The sequence below is a fragment of the Magnolia sinica genome, unplaced genomic scaffold, assembly GCF_029962835.1.
Source record: "Magnolia sinica isolate HGM2019 unplaced genomic scaffold, MsV1 ctg213, whole genome shotgun sequence".
Taxonomy (NCBI): domain Eukaryota; kingdom Viridiplantae; phylum Streptophyta; class Magnoliopsida; order Magnoliales; family Magnoliaceae; genus Magnolia; species Magnolia sinica.
In genome coordinates, this window is record NW_026682779.1 from 197,044 (window position 1) to 224,864 (window position 27,821).

General features: G+C 38.2%; 2 protein-coding genes across 4 annotated transcripts in view; both read right to left on the bottom strand.

Moving 5' to 3' along the window:
- The window catches only part of LOC131236096 (disease resistance RPP13-like protein 4), a 97,664-nt gene that overhangs the window by 20,089 nt on the left and 49,754 nt on the right, over positions 1 to 27,821 (bottom strand). The gene's annotated exons all lie outside the window — the stretch shown is intronic.
- LOC131236097 (disease resistance RPP13-like protein 4) overlaps positions 4,625 to 27,821 on the bottom strand; it is a 59,807-nt gene continuing 36,610 nt past the window's right edge. For 2 of the 3 annotated variants that reach the window (XR_009166536.1, XR_009166532.1), the window contains one exon: positions 25,835 to 26,044. The gene's annotated coding sequence lies outside the window, so the exon portion shown is untranslated. Of the gene's footprint in view, positions 4,898 to 25,834; positions 26,045 to 27,821 lie in introns of those variants that run through there. The other variant, XR_009166535.1, reaches the window with a different exon arrangement.

A 27,821-nucleotide genomic window follows, 5' to 3' on the forward strand; every position in this document is an offset into this window, starting at 1 on the left:
GCATCAATTTCTCTAAACATGCTTAGGCAGATTTGTAAAGAAGTAACTACTAACGGATTCCTTATAAATCAACCATGCGAAGCAAATTTTAACAAACACAATTACTAATTTTAGCCTGGGCTCGATAATTGGCCATCTAAGGATAATGGTCCACACCTAGGTATGGTTCAACAGCTTGCATAGCCACTCCCAAGGTGTCGATCCCGCAAATTGGTGTGTCAGAATCTTGTGCCAATTGGATTTGCATGTTAGGATACATGCAAGTAGCCTAATGCACTAAAATCTAAAATAAGGTTGGGTGGATACCTTACAATCGCTGGTAAGCCACTCTCGCGGCGGTGGGGTCGCAAGCTCCGATATGGGACTGAGGTAGGGAAGAAAAATTCTCCAATTTCCAGCCTCTTAGAGCTCTTCCTCACACTTTACTCTCTCCTCTCTCTCTCTCCACTTGCAGAAAAATTCGTATGAGAGTGTGGGAGAGAGATTTAAGTGCTTTTATAGTATGGAAATTAGTCCAATTAGCCCTAGGGAGTCTTATTCTAATGTATGTACCCCTAATGGGTGGATTTATGGTCTTTGAGGCCATCCCAGTGGCCCCCTGACCCATCTATGTCATGGGGCAGGTTTTCCATTGTCGGATGAGTGGTTGGTTTGAATTTGGCAGCAAACGGATGACCCAATTGGCCATAGAGGCCTGATTTGTGATCAACGGTCACCGATGTTCAATTAAGGCCCCAGTTATACGGATATGAGCAGGAAAATATCCCTGGTTCATGGCCTGAGTTTGATTGCAATTCAACAGTTGGAAAGTCACAATTTCGCCGTTTTAATGGTAGGGTCAACTCATTTAAGTCTCGGAGAGTCGCACCTTTCAAGCTCTACCTCCAGGGTCAAAGTTGTGCAGTTTGGGACACTGGTTGGGTCCACCGTCCGCGGTAGACTTCAAACCCAGTGAGACGAACATTATTCTATAGTTTCAGAAATAGTAGGCCACTAATGAGCGGTCTGGAGCTTGTTTGGATAATCAGGGCATTTTTCGAATGAATTGGGTAGGGAGATTTCTTGAGCACAATTGTTAGGGTCTGGATTAACTATATTCCTAGTGTGGCCTATTCAAAATTTACAAAAATGGGTGTTCGGTCATGATCACTCTAAACTATTGGTTCTTAGGCTAAATGAGTAAATAGGTTAACTTGGTTCGTTAGTTAAGATCCGGCCCATAGTCGGCCCGGCTTTTGATAGATCTTTAATTTAGTTATGGTTGTCTTGATTAGTCAAAGATGGGTCGGTTTGATTTGGGCCCTAGATGAACAATTTTCAAGGTTAGGCTTGATGTTTAAGTAATCAGGCGAATTTGTTGGTTTCATACGGTTGGTTAATCGAATTTGCGCAGTTCTTTATCGGTACTACTCACATATATACTCACTTCGAGTATCAAGGATATATATATATATATATATATATATATATATATATATATATATATATATATATATATATATATATATATAATATATTGCAATAAAAAATAGCGAAAATTCAGAATGTTACAATAGCAGCAGTAGGCCCTACCAAATTTAAAGGTATTGTAAATTGGCCCCAACCTCATACATTTAGATTTAAGGGTGTATATCAATATTTAAGAGTAAATTTTCATCTAAGACATTAATTAACCAGGATTTGGTCATATTAGTCTCAATCCATAAGCCGATCTTGGATCTGGATCATAGAAGTTAGGGAAAAAGATTAAACTAATGATCCGGAACATTAAATTTATGATCTAGTTCAATCCAACTATTGATCAAAAGTTAAATCACCTAACTAAAATTTTTTACTTAAGAAAAGTAAGATCCACCCGACCAAACTACCTAATTAGAAATCGATTTGAACCATTAGATCCAAAACTGTAATATATTAAGAAAACTAACAGTCAGATTGGATGGGTCTTAACATCCAATTATTCTAAAAGATCGGTCTTGGCATAGAGATAAATTATATCTTTATGCACGATTAGAATTATGAAAAAAATGCGAATATTGATGTAAAGTAGATCATTTATGACTCAAATCTAAGAATCAGGGACCAAGTTAGCCAATCCATGAATATATCTTAGACTAATTATTATTTTTACCAATATTCTAAGTAATAAGGACTTAAAATGAGGAAGAAATTTAGTTATAGTCATGACCTAAAAAAAAAAAAAAACTTTCTAAAGATCATAAACCTAAATCTAATCGTCAAATCAATGAGAAAATTATCAAAAGGACAAAATGGTCAAACCTAAATCCAGCCATCAATTCAATTAGAAAATGAATGGTCAAACCTAAATCCAGTCATCAATTCAATAAGAAAATGATAAAATAGACAAAATGGTCACCTAGTCGAACCAAACCCCGATCCAAGGCCCAATCGGAGAGAAAAGTTCAGACAATAGTGCAACATCCTTCAAGTGGGCTACTGGTTCGATGTTAAATAAACATTAGTGGGCCCTAACAGGTTTTTAATGATAGACGTTCAATCACTATTGTTTTCCCATCGTGTGATCCACGTACGTGAGATTTTGATCTAACTCAGTTTTAAGTTCATACTGTAAAATTATATGGAAAAATGGATGGACGGCATGGATGAGAAACATACATCATGTTGAGGTCCACAGAGCACTGGCCACTAGCCATTGGCCAGTGGCAGGGGAGTGGCCATACAGGGAGAGCATGCATCAGTAACAGTCAATTCCTCATTCCAAACAGGCTCACCTATTTGGTCCATGAGATTAAATGGTATGGAATTGAATTAGATGGTATTAACACCATTATTGCACAATAATTGCATGTATGGAAATATAATGGCATTTTGCCCATCCAATCCCCATGTTTGGGATTAGAGACCGTATTAAGCAAAAATCATGTGTGGTGGACCATGAAATTGCAATCAAAGGACCAGATTCACAGTTGATATTAGTCACACACACACACACACACACACACACACACACACACACACACACACACACACACGCATACAACTCAAATGTTATGTGTCAAGGATGCAAGTGGATACACCCAGCTCAACTGGCAGACTGAGTGGAGACAGCTCGTTTCAACACTTGAGGTCTTGGTATCGATCCCTAGTGGGGGTGGCTAACAGTGGAGTGTGTGTACTGACATGGGTGTGTACTGACAAGCTAACCCAAAAAAAGAAAAAAAGAAAAAAGGATGCATGTGGATGAACTGGAATGTTACGTGTCAAGGATCCATATGGAGGAAATACAATTCCATTGCACCCAATCCCATTCCTTCCCTGTAGACTCCAAACAAAAGGTGGAATTTGCACATAAACAAACCAAATGTAATTCCATCCCACTTAATCCTCCTAAGCCCACCTACCAAACAGGCGAAGCTGTATGGTTTTCTGATAAACAGCTAGTTACGTTTGTTGTAAGTCATAATTAAGAGGTATTAAGAAGCATAAGGTAATTAATGGAGAGCTTGTAAATAGAGGGAAAAAAAGGAAGATGGCTTAAGCAATCAGTGTGGCGGAGAATCAAAGAGACTGTGTAGCATGTAAAGCACTTTTTACTTCATAAAAAGAACAGAGCAGATTAGCCATTATACATGCGATAGCTTAGTGGGTGTTACCCTAATCGTGTGGGGCCTACCTTGATGTATTTTTTGTATATCGACGCCGTCCATCTGTTTTTACATCTCATTTTAGGTTGCGATCCTAAACAATAAGAAGATCCAAATCTCAGGTGGACCATACTAATGGAAACAGTGATGAATAATCATTAAAAAAAAATATGGGCTACAAAAGTTTTAGATCAATCTTGAGAAAAGTTGGAAAAAAACTAAAACTCTGTTTTAATTCCCCAACTCCCCCTATTTCCTTTAAAAAGAATACTTGCTTAGCTTTTCATGGATAGCATGCTCCAAAAATCAACATGGTTCATGAATCAGGAAGGCCAGTGTTATAAATAAATGGACAGGTCAAACAAGTTCTAATAACAGTTCATTTGTGATGTGCAACGTTGCCCACCTGAAGAGTTGATGAGCATAATTTTTGAGCCAGGAACTACAAGGTGGTCCTACCTGATGGATGGTCTAGACTCGCATGTGTCTGCAATCCTAGCATGTGTGTTGATCTATAGATGGGTTGGCTGATGATACTTGGAAAACATGGAGTAACATTGGTTGGATCGATTCACAGCCGCAATCTTCAATGATCAAGTACCAAAAACCACTGAAAGAAATGGGCCTCGTCACCCCTGTTGATCAGCAACAAAATCAATTCATATAACCCACAAGACAGCGAATGCAAATTCTCCAAATTGAGGATTTTTCACAAAGAGGAGAACGGATGGTAGTGTTGCCATTCACCTTGCCTTCAACCTGTCCAGAAGGTGGGCCCCACCATCAAGATGTTCTGGCACAAAATCAGGCCACACCCCTCATCATGTTGACAAACAATGGACACCACTCATCATGTTGACAAGCAGATCAGCCTGATTTTTGCACCAAGTGATCTTCAAGGTGGGGTTGATATTTCCTACGGCTTCGATATTGCACACTCATGACATGTCAGCCTTATGGGCAAGGTGAAAATTAAGTTGGTTTGAACACTCACGAAAAAACCAAAGGCCAAAAGACACCCATTGCATTAATTCATGAGCCCTTTAAGGCATACATAGATGCCAAAACAGAGTATCTACATTACCAGCAGCTGCTCTCATTGTAGATGTTAGAGACACTGAATTATCATTTTTTGTCTTAAAACAAATGCATCAAAGCTTCTTGAGTAATGCTTTTAGATGTGGTTGAAGATCATGCAAATGGGTAGCCATCTGAACCACATAAGATAATTCACCGTTGACAACCTCGAATACCCGAGTTATCTCCTTCACCTGCCAAAGATAAAAAGGACTGCTTACTACGAAATATGGCCTCAATCTTTTAAAAACTTGATTGGTTATTATTTCAATTCATTCAATATAAAAGAGCATGCATGGTGTGAATATAGTAGAAAAGAGCTTGTTAGTAGCCATGACCATCTTTCAAAGAAATATTTTGGTAGGTAACTGTGAAGAGACTGAAAGTTTGGAAGCTCTTATTGATATCATAAATATATTTTAGCATTCTTTTATAAGTGTTGAAAGCATGGTTCTAAAATTTGGTGACATGACCCAAGACTCAGATGAGTCGGCTCAACTTGACAAGATCCCTCCCTCAGTGAGCCATGTTGAGTCAACTCAAGTCTCATGAAGGATCAATTTTGCCAGTGGCTTCGCTCGAAATCTGTTCTAGTTGAGTTGACTGAGCCTTGGGTCTTGTCACCAGGTTTTAGAACTATGCTTTCAACATTTAACTAATAAAACAATGGTGAAATATATGGACAATATCAAGAGCTTCCAAACTCACTCGCCCATGCTGTTCTTAAAGACAAACAGACAGTCAGATAGACAGAGAGAGTGGGTGAAATCAGGTTCCAATGAGGAGATGCATCTAACCAGCTGCACAAGATTGAGATAACATTATTAATTTATTTATAAAAATATTGAGTCGAGTCAAGTAAAGGCATCTAAGTCTTTGAATTCACACATCCCGGATGGACATCATTTCAAGTGAAGTTTTTGGGTTTCTGAACAATGGTTGGAAGTACTTTACTGGGATTCATCCTTTTTCTTAGTTTTGATGATCTGGGGAAACCAAAAATTTCAAAGAATATTGTAAATGCATTCTTACATTTAATCCAATTCTAATTCAAATAGTTACTTTTGACATATTTAAACTTTAATGAATGCTTGATCTCCTCCTACTTTAGTTCCAATATTTCGAAGTTGACCCTCTCCATCAAAGTTTCATGTTGATGGTTTCATTAATATCAACAGCTGAAGACAGATGGGGCCAACGACAAAACTAGCTCTCAAAACCCATTTACATCCCCCATAGGCAAATGGGGACCCATATCGAAATAAGTTTCTACTTGACAAATGCCCGTGAAATTTTAGTCAAGGAACGAATTTGTTGTGAAAACAGAATTAATCTAGTCAGGAACAAAACCACTGGGACTCCAAGAATACAACTTAGAGAATTTGGTCAATGCAAGTTCAGGCACAGAAAGGAAACAAAGACGCAATGAAGATGAGAATAGATTCTCACTGCTCATCTGCGCGTAATTTGTTTCCTTTCCACATAAAACTACACCTTTCCATGTACATAATACCCCTCATATGCAACTATGAGTACATTCATACATAGACATGTGGTGCACAATCATGCAATTAGACACAATCATGCAATTAGACACAAGCTAGTAATATTGCAGATTCTAGAAATACGGCTATGGCTAATATCCGTAGCTATTTCCTATTTTCAAGAAAAAAATTTATAAGAATGTGACGTCTCTTACCATTGCTAGTAAATGCCCTGATTGATCAACTCATCTAAGCTAATACAGATAAAGACTTCATGGCTTACAAACCCATGACAGTAAGGATGAACTTGAGAAAAAGGGAAATAATCCACAAAAAAAAGAAAGAAAAAACCACAACAAAAGATAGGGAGTAGACAAGTTAGTGTTTATTTTTATTCTTTTTTAACTTTTCCTTCTTTTCTCTCTGTTTAATCTGCCAAAACAAAGAAGAAGGGATTGAGAAAACGGAAGTAATGAAGATAGAAGAAAACCCAATCAATAGACTAAAAAAATATACAACAATGAAATTAAAATTCCAAAGAAAACCCAATTCAAATACAAATTATAGATTGTTGTCATTCCAAAATTACAACTAGATAATTAGTTACAAAAACAATAAGTAGCATAAAAGATTAATTTATGCAGCTGCATCAAACTGATCAGATAATTGGAATAGTCCAACCACAGTCAACTACTAAATAGAGGCAGGTGAGTGTCAGTTAATTATCTTATAATTGAATGATACATGTGCCAACGCCTTACATGCTAAGGCAATGCAACTGTCTCCCTGCACTCATGGACGTGGCACATGTGCAAATGGGGTGACACAAGGCTTGATGCTATGTCCGGCAAGAATGCTGAATGGTGAGATGGATTTGTTGGTGGAATTGGGTGTTCTTTGGAATTTTTTGGAATTTTGCATAGTTTGCATTGGAACAAATAACCAACCAATTAAAATTTAGATACTTCCAACCAATTAAAAGAACAAAATTCTTGTCAATTACAAGAGATGAATTGTTAATTTGAAGATATGCCTTCCAACAAGTGTGTTCTTTGAATTTCTGCAGTTGAGGCCCTAGGAATTTAAAAACACAAAATGAAAGTTAGTGTTTTCTAGCATTGGAGAGCCAAATTCAAAGAAACAAAACAGTCAAATGCCATTTCAGAGTCTTCCAGAAAGAAAGGAAAAAAATGAAAAAAAGAAGAAAAGAAAAACCCACTTGAGTTCTTTGGCCTCCGAACCCTAAAGCTTGAGTTATGTTTCAAGACCCTAGCTCCCACACGAATCACCTCCACTACTGCCATTGGGTTGTTTATCAATCAAGTACACTTGCACTTCATCACTCCCAATCCTAAGCAATATGGTCATTTGTATTCTACAAGTCAAATGATGGTGATATAGTCAGTGCCCTCGGGCTAGAATGGCTAAAGACAATGATGATACTGCATAACAAACATGTCAGTTCAACTACATAAAAGAAAATGAAAACTCAAAGCTAATTAACCAAGTGCTGTGGTTTCTTACTTGAAACCTGCAGCAAAAGACCAGATTCACGAAGTTAGAAATTAGAACAGAAAATCCAAGGTACTAATCCAAATAGGCCTGGGAAAAAAATACTCAATATTCATACTTTTTTGGAATCTTAAATAGTGTTAAATAGTATGAAATGAGGACAATTTAAGTTTGAGTAATATGAGGCTTTTGCCTTTTCTTGTTTTAGTGAATCAGGCCACAGGCTTGAATTCTAGACAGAGTTGCCTGGAAATGCAAAGGTTATTTACAGATGTTGTGTAATTGGTTTGGATAGATAGCGTGGGTTTCCTTGGTTACACTTGCATGCATGTGCTTGTGCTACCGTGCTTAAGAGCTTTAATTGCTTGCTCCCATGTTTTGTGCAGCATCTGAATATTACATTCAGGCGGGACCCAACTAATTATAGGCCACGAATTAACAAATTGGACTCCACCAAGGACAGGGAGCAGAAATCTGCTGGCTCTTATTACTACCTGGATGATTGATGTAATCTCCGCAGGTCAGTTTCCTTCTCGTGCTTTGTTTGTTTTTGGCCTTGTGTTTTCCCTCAGTGAGCCTTTGACAATTAACACCTTATTTTTTGTAGCATTTACCCTCCCATGGATGTTCCGCTGTTTGAAGGCTGCCTAAGCTGCTTGCTTCAATTCTAATGCAAGGCCAGAGTAATTCAGCTTTATGTTGAGAGAGTTTTTTTTTTCCTATAGAAAAATATGTAATCGTGCTTCAATCAACAAGTCATGGAGTCGTGGTTGCTTGTCATTCAGGTCACTGAGCACTGGTTTTCCATCCCTGTCTTGAGTGGAATCTAGAAATCAACATGACCGGCTTGCCTTTTAAGCCTGTCCAGCAAAGAGGCCTAGTGTGACCTGGCCCTACTTGGCTAATCGTGCACAATACTCAGCTACAACAATGCACAATACTCAGCTACTCGTGCTTGCGTCCAACCACTAAGCATAGAAACATATCCATCACACAAACGGCATATATCTTAGCATTCGGGATGTGTAGTGTGTTTGGATGGCCAATTGAAATGACTTGAAATAACTCCAGCTGGTAAAACAGAGACGGCCAATGCTGTACTAGCACAGCTTCACTTATTACCAGAGAAAAAACCCCACTACCAGAACTGATCACCTACATCCAGCCAGCCTTATGGTAGCCTGGCATGCAGCCCCATCTTTTCTACCATCATGTCACACTTGTAGATCATCTGATCCATGCACAGGGAGGGCCCCAACATGAAGATCATCTTTTTTTATATGTCTTTATAACATCAACATGACAAAAATGATAATAAACACTATCCCTCTCAGCTAATATGGAATCATCGACAAGAAAGAACTAAATCAAAGAAATCTAATAATCAGCATCATTAATACAATGAAGAATTACAAATCTTAACAGAGACTACAAACACTGTACATGAGAACCATTTAAACTATCAACAAGAGATTATCAAGAACATCATGCCAAACACTTGTAGTGAAAAGAAAAGAAAAAGTGGAATATAAGAAAAATCCGTCCCAAATCACTGCCCAAAGCCAGGATCCAAAGCCAAAGCCAGAGCCAGAGCCGGATCCATGCCCAGACCCAGAACCTGAATCAAACTCGGATCCGAATCTAGAGCCAATGCGTGATCCATTCCGAGACCTTACCTTTAACACTCAATCTGAGGTCTGCACTGCGTGATGGTAGGGAATGAGGGAGAGAGAGAGAGAGAGAGGGGGGGGGGGGGGGGTGGGGGGGGAGAGAGAGAGGCGTGAAGGTGGCTGCACAGGGATGTAGCTGCTCGACCAAATCCAGGGAGAGAGAGAGATGGTTGCATCGAAGGGGTAAAAAAGCCCTATTTACATGGCCGTGTACATATTCGGCCACAATGAAAACGGTATGACCGGTTTCTCTCCTTCATTAGGCGTTAAAGCAACAAAACCGTTGGATGCAAACCGCCTCCATCTGACGGCCAATAATAGGACAGCGCTCGACCTTACCGAATGTCACGGTAAGGTCGAGCGTATAGTACCTTTTCCCATATATATATATATATATATACACAAAATATATATATATATATATATAGGAAAACGTTATTCTATTAATGATTTTTTTACAATAATGACACGCACGATCAACTTGAGGGACGACGATCTGTTGCTTGCCCAATTGGAACTAAGCTTTGTAGTGGGACAGTCATGATGTGCTATGTGGTCATATGTTCGTTACTTGATCAGAATTGGACCTCTTTGCGAGACGGCTAGCAAGGTGACAACCTATTCGTGGACTCAATAAAAACTAAGCGTGTGGCAAGATAGTTGTGAATCGACTATCCATTCATTATCAGGTGTGGATCAGACTTCATGGCGGGATGGCTAGTGAAATCACCTAGTAGGAAAGCCCCGCAGCCTTCCGTTTGAAACTGTACGATCTTCCTTGTGATCCAATGGAATGATGTGGATGAAGAGTGGAAAGATAAACTACTAATTAAAAATTAAAGGCCTCATGTTGTAAGTAGTACTACCACTACGAGAAAAAGGGGCAAAAGCTACGGATAAAATGGTAGCTAAAGACTTATTACTACAACTATAGTCCGCAAAACATCCGCAGCAAATGGTACCGTAGCAATTGTTGAAAATCTATAGCTACAAATTTAATCCGTAGCTAGATATACCAAAAGCTACAGCTAAGTTCATTGCTATACAGCTACGGATAATATTTGTAGCTAAAATAAAAGGAAAGCCGTAGCAACATTAAGTTAGAAATAAGCACAGTTTTAGGAACCAAATCTACGGCTAATAAAATTATAATTATCATGTCTTACCGTAACTAGTACACTCTGATTGATCTACTCATCTAAGCTAATACAGATAAAGACTTCATGGCTTACAAACCCACATTTCGACATATCATGAAGAACGAACCATTAAATGAAAAGATTGGAACAATCAAACAGAGGATTGCACAAATATGGGATTAAGTAATACACATTTAAGTTCAAATATAATGCAGAATTCAGCAATGCATGTCCAAGTTCGAAAACAAGTTCAAAAGCTAAAAGCATACCAAGCACTTCAACCATTTTGACACATTCATCAAGGAACCCATCTTCGTTCCCACATTCTAATGGCTTTTGCCATATACAATCATCACACCAATTCCTTGAATCCCAGTCTTTCGATATTCTGGGCTCGAATCCTTGCAAACAAATGAGATAGGCAAAGGAGTCACTGAAGCTTATTTTGCACAGATATACAAGATCTGAACTGCAGACATGGAAGGCCCTTCCTAGCATGGGCTCTAGCTCAAAAACTACACCATAAGACAAATTTACAACTGCAGCAACAGACTTTCCAGCCTTTTGGAATGGTTGTCATATGATTTTTTTTTTAAATTTTTTTTTTTAAGGCACCATAAGAAGATTGCTGAAATGAGTGGAGAACTTTTGAATATTGCAAATAGACATTGAAAACGGTCTACGGACACTAAATGGACAAAAATCCGGTAACACAAGTACGCAACCAGGACTGCCAGACAAGAAAATTTTTGGGGTAGGTTTCGTACATAATACATACCAAAAATGAATGATTTGGACCTTGTAGATGCGCCAATTATAAACTCAAAATAGCTCTTTCAATGGTGCAGACATACTGCTAGTTTTTATTACTGATTTTTTACTGCAGCCGGCAGTGGTGGCTAGGATTTTCTCGTCACATTCCAATTGTTGGTCATTACCCGTCCAACTTCATAAATGCCCATACCAACACAAGTACCATTCAAAACAATGCAATGCTGAAACCAAACAGAAAAAAAAGGTGGAAAATATTCACAATCTGACTAAACTCACATGGAAATGGAAAAGTTCCTCAGTTATCTTGAGGTCTGTTGTTTGAATGCTAGCATAGCACAACAATCCATACGCATGCACAAAGCCACTATAAACATGGCATGTGTACCACAATACACTTTGTAGTTCCTAAAATGGATGTGGCACAGTACAAAATATGGCAATTCATTTTCTACTAGACCCCATAAAAGCTAGATTAAACTTAAGTGAGATCTTCAAATTTATAAAGGACCAAAAGAAAAAAGAAATAAATAAATAAGAAAAGAAGAAAACATGTTGTAGAGTAAGATAATGTTAACAGAGCCATCTTCATCTATCACTTGGTGCACAGACTTAACCAAAGGTCGATTTATGACCAGTTGCATTTACATACGTTTAGAGAAACAACAACATGCAATATATGTATTGAGAAAGGAGGCACAAGAAATCAGAATTTTCTATATTTGTATTGAGAAAGGAGGCACAAGAAGTCAGAATTTTCTATATTTTTTCTGAGAAAGGAGGCACAAGAAATCAGAATTTTCTATATTTGCATTGAGAAAGGAGGCACAAGAAATCAATCATTTGAAGCAGTTTGTGTTCAAAATCCATGCTGTATAGCCAAATACCTGTTTTGGGCATGTTGAGTAGGAAATGTCGGCATAAAATCTTTTGATTTGAGCAGAGGGACCTCATTAAACCACTCATGGTTCAGAGCAGCTTATGCTATTATCCACTGCATTGAAGAGATTTAAACAAATGAACAAAAAAATAAACAAATAAAGAAGAAGCATTCATCCTCAAGTACATATGCAAATGAACAAGGTCCTCTTAATGAAAGGAAAAAAACTCAATGTAACTACTCTTAATGAAACAAGGTCCTCCGGTCTAACCACACTTTTACGACCCTTTTTCAATAATTAACACTAGGCTGTAGAAAATACTAATGATCTGGATGGCCAACCGTGATTTCTTCATACAATGTCATTTGAAATGTATACAAATTAGAGATTGTTTCAGTTACCAAAAAGAAAAATAAAAATAAAAACAATTTCTACAAATTTTCATTTATTAAATTCCTATTGTCATGGAAGATTTCTCCAACTGGATACTAAGTATACTTTTTGTTAAATTACTTGGACAACAAAGAAAAAAGAAAACACAGTGAAATTATGTGCACAACTGTTTCGATGTATTAACTGTTTCAAGTGCACAACTGCGAGAAGTCAAAGAAATTATGTTAAACGGATAAACCAGATGAGCCGAGGAAAGAAATCATGCCTAACAAAAAGTGAGCTCAGAGCTCTCATTTTAGCCTCAAGCATGTGGATAGCTATACATCACTGTCAGATCTTGTGGGTTTGGTGGTATCATAGGACCCCACGAACATGGGAGCATCTTTGTTGCGAGATGAAATGATCACTTTCGTAGCACCACCCTATTTAAATAGGCCACCATTTTATCTATAAAATAAATAAATAAATAAAATCAAAATTCCTTGTTTTCATCTCTAACATTCAACCACAATAACAACAGTTTAACATTGGACAATTTGAACAAGCATTTCACAATCCCATGAAGAATAAAACAAAACTCTGCAAGGAAGCATTTCACAATCTCAAGACATGCATTTGACGCATTATGTCTAAATTACAGAAGGTAAGACTACTGAACTCACTCTGAGGGCCATTTTCTTGATCTTAGAACTGCAGCATCAAGAGGCTTATCAGGAGCGATACCATCAACCTGAACCCATGAATGGGCTGCAAGAAAACCAACTATACATTAAATACAGGCAGCTATCCATAATTTCTGTAAAAGGACAAGAGGCTACATAAGTTTCCAGAGAGTAATATTTCAAAGCAGTCAAATGCAAGCACGAGTGGCCTATCTATTTGCGAGTGTAGCTGCGAGATTGTAATGACAATGTTCTGTTTGCTTTGTTAAGGCATCTTGACCAGGGCTTATAAGTTATAAGGTTTCATTATCCTTAAATAGTGTGCCAACTAAAGGAAATTTCTTAAGACCACTGATTTTTCTAGATTTTGGACAGTGAGCAGCATGTCCATCATTGGAAGATAACAAACTAGAATGAGAATTGAGAAGCATTTCTCCACTAATAAACAAAACCATAAATATTTCACCACTGTCAAGATCTCTAAATTATAAAACATGATATAGCTAAAAAAAAAAACACTCACCCATAACTTCATAGGCGGTCGGCCACTTTTTCGGGTCTAATAAGCTGGCATCACACAAAACTTCTAGACGGTCAGCATGGTCTTTTGCTACAGCAACCAATTGAGCACTTATGCAGGCTTTTAATCCTGGAAGAACTGCCCTGATGTGCCCTACCAAAATCTGCAAATAAAATAAAAAAATGTAAGGTAGTTTGAAATGGGGTAACAGATTCATGTTAATGTTACACACATTGCTATATGGAATTACTTAAATGGCATCACCAATTAATTTAAGAAAATTCAAGGAAAATTTGCATTTCCTCATCAGTATGCATGACTCGGTCAGGATGCAATCCGCTTCCTATTCATCTAGCTCCCTTTGGTCAGGACATCAACCTGGCCGTTGCCATCAAGGACTACTTGAAGCTGCTGGACTCGAGTTCCAGGCCAACTTGCAAATGCCCGAACCTACAAAGGTGGTTTGCATCATTGTATAGCAAAAAAATAAAATAAAATGGAGAAGTGAGATCATACCTTGTTGTTATTTAAGATATAAGCCTCTTGAGTAAAGGATAGCCATGACTCCTCGTATTTTATATAACATAAGAAAATTGTGGTTTCAGTGGCCGGGTGTCAATCTAAAGAAGATTGCAAGGACAGAGCCTTCAAACACATGAAGTGATTTATTAGTTTTGATGGCCACAAGGACAGGAAGTGGGATCAATCATTTAGAATGATTTCTTAGTGGTGAAAGACACACAATGGGTGTTCGCATGGATGATAATACTAATACTCTGCCAACATATCAAATAAATCCTTTCAAAATATACTTGGAGTGGGACTCAATATAGTGTTCTGCAGTCCACAAGCAAATAAGATATATTTTGGGGCAGGTATAAGGCCCACCGGCCCAGTACTACCGCAAAAGAAAAATAATCTCCTTTGCACTAACTTCTACTTGGGATGAGCATCCCACTAAAGCATTAACAAACAACCATGATGGATTGAAGTGAAATTTTTATTTTCAATACTCTTTTCTTCAAGAAATTTATGAAGAGGCTAAGCAGGCAGAACATTGTCCGGAGATTGAAGCTGGAAGAATTTTAGTGTGGTGGTTTTTTCGAGCCACAATAACTGTAAACTTTGGTGACCAGTTCTCATCAAGGAATTTACAGGCCTGCAACGATAAAGATAAAGGTGAAAAGATCACGACCCTGCATTCTTTTTAGACAGGTACACTTTGTAGCTTTGATAATCATTCATGGCATTTTCCATGGCAAGAATACCTCGATAATCTGATCCAGCTCGATGTTTAGGACCTGTGTGAATTGTGATTCACTCACTCCATCCCTATTCAAAGAAAAAAACAGATGGCAAAAATATGAGACAGTTGAAACTGAAACAGGATGGGGAAAGGAGTACTGAATTTATACAATTTAACTTTTAGAATATTCTGTTTCATTACAAGTCCATGGTATTATAAAATCTTTTCATGCACCTACACATTCATCCCCAAAAGACACCACATTGCGGAAATGTATAAACATGTCAATCAGAGCATAACTTCAAATAGCTTCTTTTAGTTAAAATGAGGAAGAATGGTAAAGCAAAATAGAAGGAAAGATCTTAAGACTAAAAAATTCTCCATTTTCCCCTTTGAAGGTTAAGGCAAAATCTGTTACAGCTCAAATTCTACAGACCTAGAAACCCAGTCCTCAACACCATTAAACCTAGAAAGAGCTCTGATGCAGATGAGTAGGGTAGCTAGACATGCATACAACCATTCAGCCTCGGCATTCAAACACAAGCTTCACATGTGATCTACATGACCTGCGTTAGGACATCTCAGCCGTATATAAAGTTGGACTTATCATATAGATAATCAGGTCCAAAGCAACAGGCTGATCAACCCCTGATAACACCACACCTGATTAAAATGAGCAGGTGGTTTAAAACAGCAATTATTTCCATAAATGCATCAAGAACCTGATTGTTAACAGTCCAATCTAGGGTCCAGGTCATCTAAATGGTAGATCCAAACTGATGCACAACTCTGATGTTTTTTCTTTAAAACCTTCTTCACCTTTCATGGATGCAAACAACATCAAAACTAATATACACAAGAGGATTCGAGCCGGGACACAGCTCAAACATCCCACAGCTGCATTTAAGAGTGCATGTAGAGAGAGCAATGGTTAGTCTAGCAAACAATTATATATGTATACACACACACACACACACACACACACACACATATAGTTTACCAAATGTTGAGTGTCAGACCGTATCATTCTACAACACCAACCAAATGCAGACCTATGGAAATATAATCCAGAAATGGGCCTCCAAAAAATTAAAAAACATTTCCAAAAATAATAACAAGAACATACCGGAAAATGATTATCTGGTCAGGCTTCTTTTTCCCTGAACTCGTATAGAAATCTAGTAGAAGTTCCCTAGATACCAACAACAAATATCCCATCAGTAACTCATGAAATCTACGCATCAGACTATTTCATTGCAAAACCATTTTTACCGACACCTCAAAAAAAAAAAAAAACCAACTTTTTTATTGACCTCACTATGCCACTGTCCTCGGTGTCTGAGGTGGGCTTAAAGAGGGAATCTATCATTTCAACCTTGGGTGACTGTGTCCTCACAGATGCCCTATACCGAGAAATCAGGGGCCACTGCCTAGAGCTCACAACCTAAGAGCACAAATAAAGAAAAATAGAATAACACTGAGATAATGAGAAGCAGAAAAATCTGGTTGCATGGACGAGTGAATTTATATATTATCTGACAGGATTGAAACAAGACTACCACCAGTCTATGACTAACAGTTGAAAAGAAAAATCATGCATCTTATCTTACTGCCGCAATTGATGGCACATCAAACTGGCCTGGGGAACCATGTGATACATCCATCCCCGGGATGATTGCGGGAACTCTAAAAATCAAGAGAATGGAAGGTGAGTGTTCAACTGCAAGTAAGTAATTCATTCCACCAAGCTGTTGAAAGGAAATGAAAGGAGGTTGTCAGCTAACTGGTCACACTTAGTTTTGTGTGTGTGCGTGTTTGTGTCCTCTAATCCGATAGGTCAAACTTCATGAGAGAAGCAGCAGTTAGGGAAAAGAAATCCAACTGTCCAAATTTAACGGATACTACAACCGTGCAAAATATTATAAATATCATTACATTATTTATTAGACATGAAATCCAGACTGAGTCTACCCATCCCAGCTGGACATAAGGGTGCAACTCAGGCAGGTTGGGTTAGGTTGAGGGTCAACCCAAGCCCACCTGCAAGCCAACCTGACCCATATTCCAACTGAGGTGCCGAACTCGAAAACAACCCCAATTCCAACTCAACTCAGCCAAATCCAAACACATGATATTCCCAACCTGACCCAACACAAATTTGCTTAACTTGAACCCAACCCGGTTTCATATGAGGTTGGCATTTTCCAATCTGAGGACCTTGACAACCCAACCCAATGCGACCCAAACACTTGTAATACTCCCAACCTGACCCAACCCAACCCAAACTGGGGTTTGGATCTCTTCAATTGGGTTCAAGTTGCCCATGCCCAAGCTAATAGATCCAAGCCTAGCCCAAAATTGAGACAGGGTCATCAAGCCAAATGGCCAACCCAGCCCATTGCGACCCTTTGGTCCACACGAGGTTAAGATCCCAACAGAATCTGGAATTCAAAATAGAATTAATCACTTTTCAAGTGGGTTTGAACAAGGAACATCTTTGGATTTAAAGTTTAGGTATTGAGTTCTTTTAAAACCTTCATTTAGATACTTACATTGCCTACAAATGATTGCAGGAGAAAAGTCATGTGGAAGCCACTCAAAGAAATTGCAGGACTAACTCAAGATGATGATGCACCATCTCCAGTCTCAACTCCAGGAATGTCCAAAGAACTTCATATATGTTAAAGGAAAATGAATGTGACAATCAAAAATAAAAACTTCTATGAGTTCTTACTATCACGTGCTTGTAATTATTGTAAAGGAAAATGCGATGCTTCTCTCAGACATTTTTACCAAACAGCCTCAAGGCATCATCATCGCTACCACAGTTAGCATCATGACTGTAAATATAAGAACCAAAAATCATGCAAATCAGATCATTGAAGAAGCTTCTATCCTTAACGGCCTCACAATCTTGTAACAAATATAGAAATATTGTGCCAACAACAAGCCAAGACCATATCTGAATGAAGGTTCTTAGAAGGCCTCTTTGAAAACATCCTTTGCCCAAATACCAACATTAGTTTGGTAGCTAGGATCTTTCAATCTGGATGATTTCTGGCAGTGGGGCCCACCAGAACAACGCCCTCAACCCTACGCCGATGACGAGGCCATGCCCTGGCAATCTCCAAAACGGAACGATCCTAGCCCCTTAATCAGTGACCAACAAATAGACGGTTGATCTTATGTTCCCTACTCCTGATGGGGGATTCTACAAATTAGGCCCCTGGTATGGTGGTCCAACCCCGTCCTACCAAGATCTGACTGCCTATCAATTGCATCACTCGGAATGAGATATGGTCCTACGGATCTGACACATCCAAACATGCATTCATTGCATAATAATTAAAATTAAAAATTAAAAAAAAAAAGCATTTAATCTCAGGTTCAAGTCGCAGTAACAAGGAAATCAACAAAACCCTAGAAATGTAAGGGAGATGGAACCTTTGAAGAGGACGAAGCCTCAATGTTAGGGGGAGTGAGGGCGAGCGAGAGCCGGTGGAGGCGGCGCTGCTGAAGATACGGTGCTGTTGAAGGAGGTGTGAGGGCGCGGGAGCTCGAGAGAGGGAGAGGGAGAGGGAGACGGCGAGGGCGAGGGACCTCGAGAGAGGGAGAGGGTGACAGCGAGGGCGCTGACGGTGGGAACGGAGAGAGAGAGTGTGTGTGAAATAAGGAATGGAGTGTGAGAGAGAGAATTTTTTTTTTTTGGTGGGGGGGGGGGTGGTTGCCGCCGAATTTTGGGCGTACAGCCATGAACGGTCCTATGAGGGCCCCGGCAGACTGGATGGGATTACATTGTATCGGAAGGGATGGAAGGAGCAATCCCGGGATTGGCCGGGCGTGCCAAACAGGCACGTTGAACTTCTACCTGGATTGGAGCAATCCCGTGCCAGCAATCCAGTGACATCACGGTCATTACTTTGAAATCCACCCCATCCCTCGTAATCCCATCTATTTTGCCGGGACATGTTTGGGTGGACGGATTGGAAGGGATTGGCCAGGCGGGCCAAACATACTCGGTGGTAGATTATCCAGATATAGCAATTACATGGGATTGCCAGCAATCCACTGACGCAGCCGTCATTACCTGCCATCCACCGTAATACAATCTAATCCCATGGATGGCCCCATCCAAACATGCCCTAAGGGTTTTGTGGGGCACCATGATGTATTTGCTTAATCCATTCCGTCCATTAATTTTACTAAAAATATTTAGTTGATAATATCAAAAATCAAGTATACTGAAGGCTCAAGTGAACTACACTATAGGAAGCATATGTGATTTAATCTCGACGTTTCCTACCATGTGTTCCACTTTACCCTTCTAGCTAATTTTTGGTTTCATGTCCAATAATAATATTTCAAAATAGGCAGACGTCTTAGATAAAATACATATATTTTTTAAGCCTTATAGAGCCTCTTTCACTGCTATTGAGTATTAATGGTGTCGCACATTTTTAATTGTGAAATAAATCCGTAGTAAATATAGGTACAGTTTAAATCCGTAGCAAAAATCTAACATGGTTTATATCTTATATCCTTTTTTTTTTAGTGTAATGAGAGGTACAATTAAATTAACATAAAATTAAAAAAAAATAACTACCCATGGTAGACGAATAGATAAATAGTTGGTTGGCTTTATTAGCGTGAGGCCTGATTCATGGAGTATTGTTTATATAGGCTCTTGAGAGGCGGTAGCCTTGCGTAGCCTATAGCATCGTGAAGGATCTGAATGGTCAACTTTGAAAATTTCCTTGATTCCTTCACACGTATGGCCACATGTATAAGAAGTTATTATGATCCTTATGTCACATAGCTTTGGCATTCCTAAAGAGTTATTTTTGGTAAGGTTCTAACATTTAATGTTAGATAGAAATATCATTTGATGGAATTCTGATATTTAATGTTAGAGAGAAGGTTTTTTTTAATAAGACTCTTACTTTCTGAAGAGAGTATTTTTTTCTATATAACTCTATCTTTTAATGTTCTCTCACATGTGTATGTTTATATATAATTTTTTATTTTAAAGTCATCTATACCACATATGGCATGGCTACCACGTCTTCCAGAATGTTTGATCTGGCCACGCTAAATCGAGTGTAAATAATGATGGAGGGTATGAGTAAAATTTTGCCTATTATTTAGCGTGTAATGTTGGCCCATAGTGGCATCTCATTGTCCCACATAAGTTTGCAAAAAATGAATGTAAACACCGCATACTTCGTGGAAAAGCTTTGTGGTCCCCACCTTGATGTATGCATTTATCCATGCTATCTATCTATTTTTTCATCTCATTTTAGGGAACGAGCCTAAAGGTGAGGCAAATCCAAATCCTAGGTGGACCACATTGTGTGAAACGGTGGTCATTGAACTCTAACCGCTAAAAACTTTTCAGGGGCTGCAAAAGCTTTGGATCAATCCAATGTTTGTGTATTTTCCCTTCATCTAGGTCGGTATGACCTAATCAACAGGTTGGGAGGTAAATAAACATTACACTGGACCATGGGAAACTTTTAATGGTGGTGGGCGTGACCCTGGTTTGATTGCCTGCCAACAACAGATTCCAATGAATCCACCGGCCAAGTCCATGTTTAGATTGCCACGTATGGACAATGCAGCTAGTTGTAACATGAATGCGCAATACTAATAGGCACCGCATTTTATCTTTTCATCAGATTCCCCCACCATAAAAATGGAAAGGCCCCAGAAATCATCCTTATCTAACCACCAGGCTGGCTTATCAGGTGAATTTGGAGGTTTATGGGTGATTATTCATTGTTTTCATTGGTGTATAGTGTAGATCACCAGATTTTAGATGCATTCCATTTTAACTGTGAGCCTGTTTGGAAAGTGGGATTAGTTGTTATGGAATTACAATTGGTCCGATGTAAATTTCATCCAGCGTTTTGGAAAAGACTTAAAGGATTGAATTAATTCATATCCAGTTCCAACTTGACTGAATTTCTTGTGAAATTCGAAATTTACTAAGTCTGTGCATCCTATGTTGATGCATGTTTTATCCATACTATACATTCACATGCCTCCTTTACATGTGGCAATTGAGTTGCATATGCACATAGGTGACTTGCATAAATTATGGATTTTGGTACATTGATTACAATTCTATATATGGTTCACCCAACACAGATTTCACTTAATTAATGCAATATTTTTACCAAATGAATAATAATTTGATCCCAAACTTAGGATTAGAAGGTTAAAATACAATGGTATTTCTCGACAAATAATCATTATACAATAATGGTGTTAATTTCACCGAATGCAATTTAATACCATTTAATTCTGCATTCCAAAGAGGCTCACTTATGTGGTTCATGGGATTAAATGGTATGAAATTGAATTATATAAAATTAACACCATTATTGCACAATAATTGCATGTATAGACATATCATACCATTTTGCCTAGGGCTATGCACAAATCGAGTCACCTCGGTTAGCTTGCTCGACTCGACTCGAAAAAGCTCGATTTGACTCGGTTCGAAACTAAGTTCGAGCCGAGTTGAGCTGATTTTTTTAGCTTGAAAAAATTTCGAACCGAGTTCGAGCTTCCCCAAGCTCGACTCGACTCAAATCGAAACGAACTTGGATCGAACCAGTTCGGTGACTCGGTTACTTTGATATTGATGTTGCTCACCAAGTGTTTGATGAAATGGCTCAACGAAGTGTCAACTTGTGGCAAGGTATGTATATGAAACAAGTATATTTTTTTCTTGATTTTGATGTTGCCTACAAGGTGTTTGATGAAATACCTGTAAAACTACTGCTGCTATTTTACATAAAGTGAGAATTTGAAGGTGCAGTCCATGTGTTTGTGAAAATGCTGCATAGGCGAACTCGGCTTGATCTTGGCTCGAATTGGCCCGAGTTGCTAACCGAACCGAGTTGAGCTGGCCAATCAGGCTCGAGAACCGAGCCGAGCCGAGCCAAGTTCGAGCTGGGGTTAACTAGTGGCTGAGCCGAGTTAAGCTGTCTGTTTGACTCATGTACACCTCTAACTCCAATCCACATGTTTGGGATTAGGCATAGTATTAAGAAAAATCTTGTGTGGTGGACCATGGAATTGCAATCAAAGGACGAGATTCACAGCTGATGGTCACTTGCACATGTATATAACTCGAATGTTAAGTGTCAAGGATGCATGTGGAGGACCACATCGCACCAAATGCAATTCCATTCCACCCAATCTCATTCCTTCCTGTAAACCCCATACAAAAGGTGGAATTTGCACATAAACAAACCAAATGTAATTCCATCCCACTTAATTCTCCTAAGCCCACTTACCAAACAGGCTAAGTACACCAAGTATGTCCCCACGAGCAGCTAGTTGTATGGTTTTCTGATAAACGGCTAGTTACGTTTGTTGTAAGTCATAATTAGGTGATATTAAGAAGCACAAGGTAATTAATGGAGAGCTAGTACATAGAGGGGAAAAAAGGAGGATGGCTTAAGCAATCAGTGTGGCGTAGAATGAAAGAGATTTTGTACATGTAAAGCACTTTTTACTTAATAAAAAGAAGCGAGCGGATTACCTATTACACAGGTGATAGCTTAGTGGGTGTTGCCCTAATCGTGTGGGCCTACCTTGATGTATTTTTTGCATATCCACGCTGTCCATCTGTTTTTACATCTCATTTTAGGATGTGATCCTAAACAATAAGAAGATCCAAATCTCAGGGGGACCATGCTAATGGAAATAGTGATGAATAATCATTTTTTTTTAAAAATGTGGCTTACAAAAGCTTTAGATCAATCTGATCTTTCTATTTTCCCCTCGTCCAGATCTTCTTGACATTATCAACAGGTTGGATTGCAAATAAACATGAAGGAAACATTACAATGGGCCTTTTGGAATTTTTTTGATAAGGCACTCTGTCACTACTGTTTCCTATGGTGTGTTGCACATGTGATTTGGATCTGCATAATTTTTGTTATCACGTTCTAAAATGGGCTGTAGAAACGGATAGACGCTGTGGATATATAACACATCATCAAGGTGGACCTTACGGTAGGGCATTATAACACATCATCAAGGTGTACTGACTAAACTTCATGGGCCCACTGTGATGTATGTATCTGATCCATATCATCCATCCTTTTTATCCAAAAACCAAGTGGACCACACCAAAAAGCAGTTAGACTAATGACTTTCACAGTTGAAAACTTCCTAGGGCCCACGTGATGGTTATTTGTGACCTGTTCATAAGGTTAGACATACGTGGATGATAAAACACAAATATTAGCTTGATCCAAAATAATTATAACTCACTAGAAATTTTCAACGATAGCCTTTCAATTTCCACTGTTTCCTATGGTGTGGTCCACTTAAGCCTTGGATATTCTTAAATTTTGTCTCAGCCATGATCTGAAAAAAATGGATGGATGGAGTGGATAAGGGGCATACATCATGGTGAGCCCCACAATCAGAAAGCCTTGTTAGATGGTATCTTGACTTGGGCTATGGCCCATCTTTATTTCCACCATTGGGATGAATTCTCTGAAATGTGTGTGAGATCTAGACAAATCTACCAGTGGATGTCTACCATGAATTTCCCATGGCAAAAAATCAGGTTAGTCCATTCATCATATGAACTGTGTATCTTGAATATAGACCTTCTGAGATATTTTTTCTTTTTAACTCCTCACTTTTCTTATACTGAGGTGGTCCACTTAGTACAGGATATAGTGACGGTAGCCCCAGCAGATGAATGGCACCTACCATGGTTAGTCTAGATTTTTTACAAAGGGCACGGTCATTTTAAATGTATCTCTTTATCAACTCTTATTTATTTTACCAATTACCCAGTAATCTAAATGAAATACATTGCCATCACAATTTTACCACTATCAAACCAAACAATGAAATCCATGGTCAAATGTAAATGTATTTACAAAAGAGGTAAAAAGAAATTTGTAATTATTGCACTATTCTATGATATGTTTATAAAAATCTTATATCCAAAAATCGACATCAGTTTTATTTTAATAATAATTTGGCATTGAAGTATTATAAAAATTTCATCACTATGATTATACCATTTTCAAACCAAACACTGGAAGCCTTGGTGGCTCAAAAATAAATAAAAAAATAAAAATAAAAACCGAAATCTTTTTCACAACAGGACACCTTTTTCAATGATCTTCCAAACATGCTTGGAAATGAAACCAAACATGGTATAAACACCAGGCTGCAACAAAGTTCCCTTTTGTGGATAGAAGACAGAAAAATGGACAGGAAGATGCTTCTTGTACCTTGCCCTGGTGCACTAAAGAGGAAGAACCCAAAGCGCCCTCTCACTTCTCTTTTTACCTTTTTCTTTGTTTTTTCTCTGAAAACAACCCTAATTTGAACCTAATTCTCATATGGTTGGACCAGAGTCCGCAAAATACCATAGGGGGGAAAAAGTTACAGGGAAGGTTTATGTTTATGCTTGAAGTTTAAGTCAAAGAAATGGAAACGCCAAGAGAACCGGAAAATGAAAAGTTCAGATTAAATATGGTTTGGACTTCAAAAATGGCTATATACGTGCATATGCATGTGCATGCTGTTGTGTATTGTACACAAATAAGATTAAAATACAAAATTTCAATTAAAATTTATAGAGTTTTTTGTGCATGAGTAATAATGTACATCGTGGATTAATATCATGCTTTGCTCTCTTAAATCCATTATTTTTCAAATAATAATTGTGTAAACTTTTCACTTTCTACTCAATTCTATCATTTGACGTCGGCCAACAATCTTTGTTTTCTAAATCTCCCTCAAAAGATTTTTTTTTTTTTTTTTTCTTTGAATAAAACGTGATTTTCTAACAAAATGTGTTTAATTTCAATTGCCAAAAAATTTATTTTATTCTTTTTTGCATTATCTTTTGAAACGTACAGAATTTTCATTGTTGAACCGGTTGTCCAATTTTTGCTTTCAAAAATAGAGTTTAAAATGGGGTATTGCTAACCATGGGTTGGACCCAATGGTGAAACAGGCGAACAATTTGTATGTTCAAAATCTTTGAATAGCGGACCCGTTTGGTTGTAGGAGAATTCGTTCCCTAATTTTTATGTTTCCTTAGGAATGTTAGTGTTGACTTAGTATTTCTTAGAAATAACTAAATTTTCTTTGGTTGATATACTGGATTTCTTGAGAAAAGTTGGAAAAAGTCTAAAACTCTGTTTTAATTCCCCAACTCCCCCTATTTCCTTTAAAAAGAATACTCGCTTAGCTTTTCATGGATACCTGGCTCCAAAAATCAACCTGGTTCATGAATCAGGAAGGCCAGTGTTATAAACAAATGGACAGGTCAAACAAGTTCTAATAATAGTTCATTCATGACATGCAACATTGCCCACCTGATGAGTTTATGAGCATAGTTTTTGAGCCAGGATCTACAAGGTGGTCCTACCTAATGGATGGTCTAGATTGCATGTGTCTGCAATCCTAGCATGCGTGTTGATCTATAGATGGGTTGGGTGATGATACTTGGAAATATGGAGTAATGTTTGGTTGGATCGTTCACAGCTGCAATCTTCAATGATCAAGTACTAAAAACCACTGAAAGAGATGGGCCTCGTCAACCCTTTTGATCAGCAACAAAATCAATTGATATAACCCATAAGACAGACAGTGAATGCAAATTCTCCAAATTGAGGATTGTTCACAAAGAGGAGAATGGATGGTAGTGTTGCCATCCACCTTGCCTCCAACCTGTCCAGAAGGTGGGCCCCACCATCAAGATATTCTGGCACAAAATCAGGCCACACCACTCATCGTGTTGACAAACAATGGACACCACTCATCATATTGATAAGTAGATCAGCCTGATTTTTGCACCAAAACAGAGCATCTACATTACCAGCAGCTGCTTTCATTGTAGATGTTAAAGACACTGAATTATCATTTCCTTTGCTTGTCTCGAAACAAATGCATCAAAGCTTCTTGAGTAATGCTTTTAGATGTGGTTGAAGATTATGTAAATGTGTAGCCATCTGAACCACATAAGATAATTCACCATTGACAACCTCGAATACCCGAGTTATCTCCTTCACCTGCCAAAAGAAAAAAGGACTGCTTACTACGAAATCTGGCCTCAATATTTTCAAAACTTGATTGGTTTTTATTTCAATATAAGTCCGTGGTTGGTACAATACTGAAGAGCATGCATGGTGTGAATACAGTAGAAAGAGGCTTGTTAGTAGCCATGACCATCTTTCAAAGAAATATTTTGGTTGGTAACTGTGAAGAGACTGAAAGTTTGGAAGCTCTTATTGATATCATAAATATATTGAGTGTTGAAAGCATGGTTCTAAAATTTGGTGACATGACCCAAGACCCAGATGAGTTAGCTCAACTTAACAAGATCCCTCCCTCTGTTTTTGAGTGACGTTGAGTCAACTCGAGTCTCATTAAGGATCAATTTTGCTAGTGGCTTCGCTTGAAATCTTTTCTAGTTGAGTTGACTGAGACTTGGGTCTTGTCGCCAAGTTTTAGAACTATGCTTTCAACATTTAACTAATAAACCAATGCTGAATTATATGGACAATATCAAGAGCTTCCAAACTCACTCGCCCGTGCTGTTCTTAAAAACAAACAGACAGATGGATAGAGAGTGGATGAAGTCAGGTTCCAATGAGGAGATGCATCTAACCAGCTGCACAAGATTGAGATAATATTACTAATTTATTTATAAAAATATCGAGTCGAGTCAAGTAAAGGCATCGAAGTCTTTGAATTGACACATCCCGGCTGGACATCATTTCAAGTGAAGTTTTTGGGTTTCTGAACTATGGTTGGAAGTACTTTACTGGGATTCATCCTTTTTCTTAGTTTTGATGATCTGGGGGAAACCAAAAATTTCAAAGAATATTGTAAATGCATTCTTACATTTAATCCAATTCTAATTCAAATAGTTACTTTTGGCATATTTAAACTTTAACGAATGCCTGATCTCCTCCTACTTTCGTTCCAATATTTCGAAGTTGACCCTCTCCATCAAAGTTTCATGTTGATAGTTTCATTAACATCAACAGCTAAAGACAGCTGGGGCCAACAACAAAACTAGATCTCAAAACCCATTTACATTCCCCATAGGCAAATGCGGACCCATATCGAAACAAGTTTCTACTTGACAAATGCCCGTGAAATTTTAGTCAAGGAACGAATTTGTTGTGAAAACCGAATTAATCTAGTCAGGAACAAAACTAAACCACAGGAACTCCAAGAATACAACTTCGAGAATTTGCTCAATGCAAGTTCAGGCACAAAACACAAAAAGGAAACAAAGACGCAATGAAGATGAGCATAGACTCTCTCTGCTCATTTGGCGTAGTGCTTGCTACCTTTTCTGTTCTATTCGTTATTTCCTTTCCTCTTTTTTTCTTTTTTTTTTCTTTTTTCTTTTTTCCAAGCATGTGTCTTAGTCATATGACTTGGAATTGTTGTTAACCATAGGATTGACTTGCTGATAATTTTGATTCAGCTTGTAATTTCAGTTTTACTTCTGGAGGATTATATGACCCTCGACTCAAGGGTGTGTGTGTGTGTGTGTGTGTATAAAATCATCTTTTCAGTTTTTCCATGTGTGGCCAATTGTTCTGGTATCCAAACCATTTAAAGAGCTCCAAGATGGGAAGAAGGGAGATTTGTTGTATTTTACTCGATTGAATGTAGACCTTTGCTGTATTTCTTTTCCTGTTTATTTTCAGGCCACAAATGGAAGATTTGGCATAAGCAATGGTGAAAATTGCTGTCCATCCATTGTTTGGTCTATCAGATCGACAGTTGGAATCACCCTGCCATTGACCCCACCTGTACAAATTGACAAAC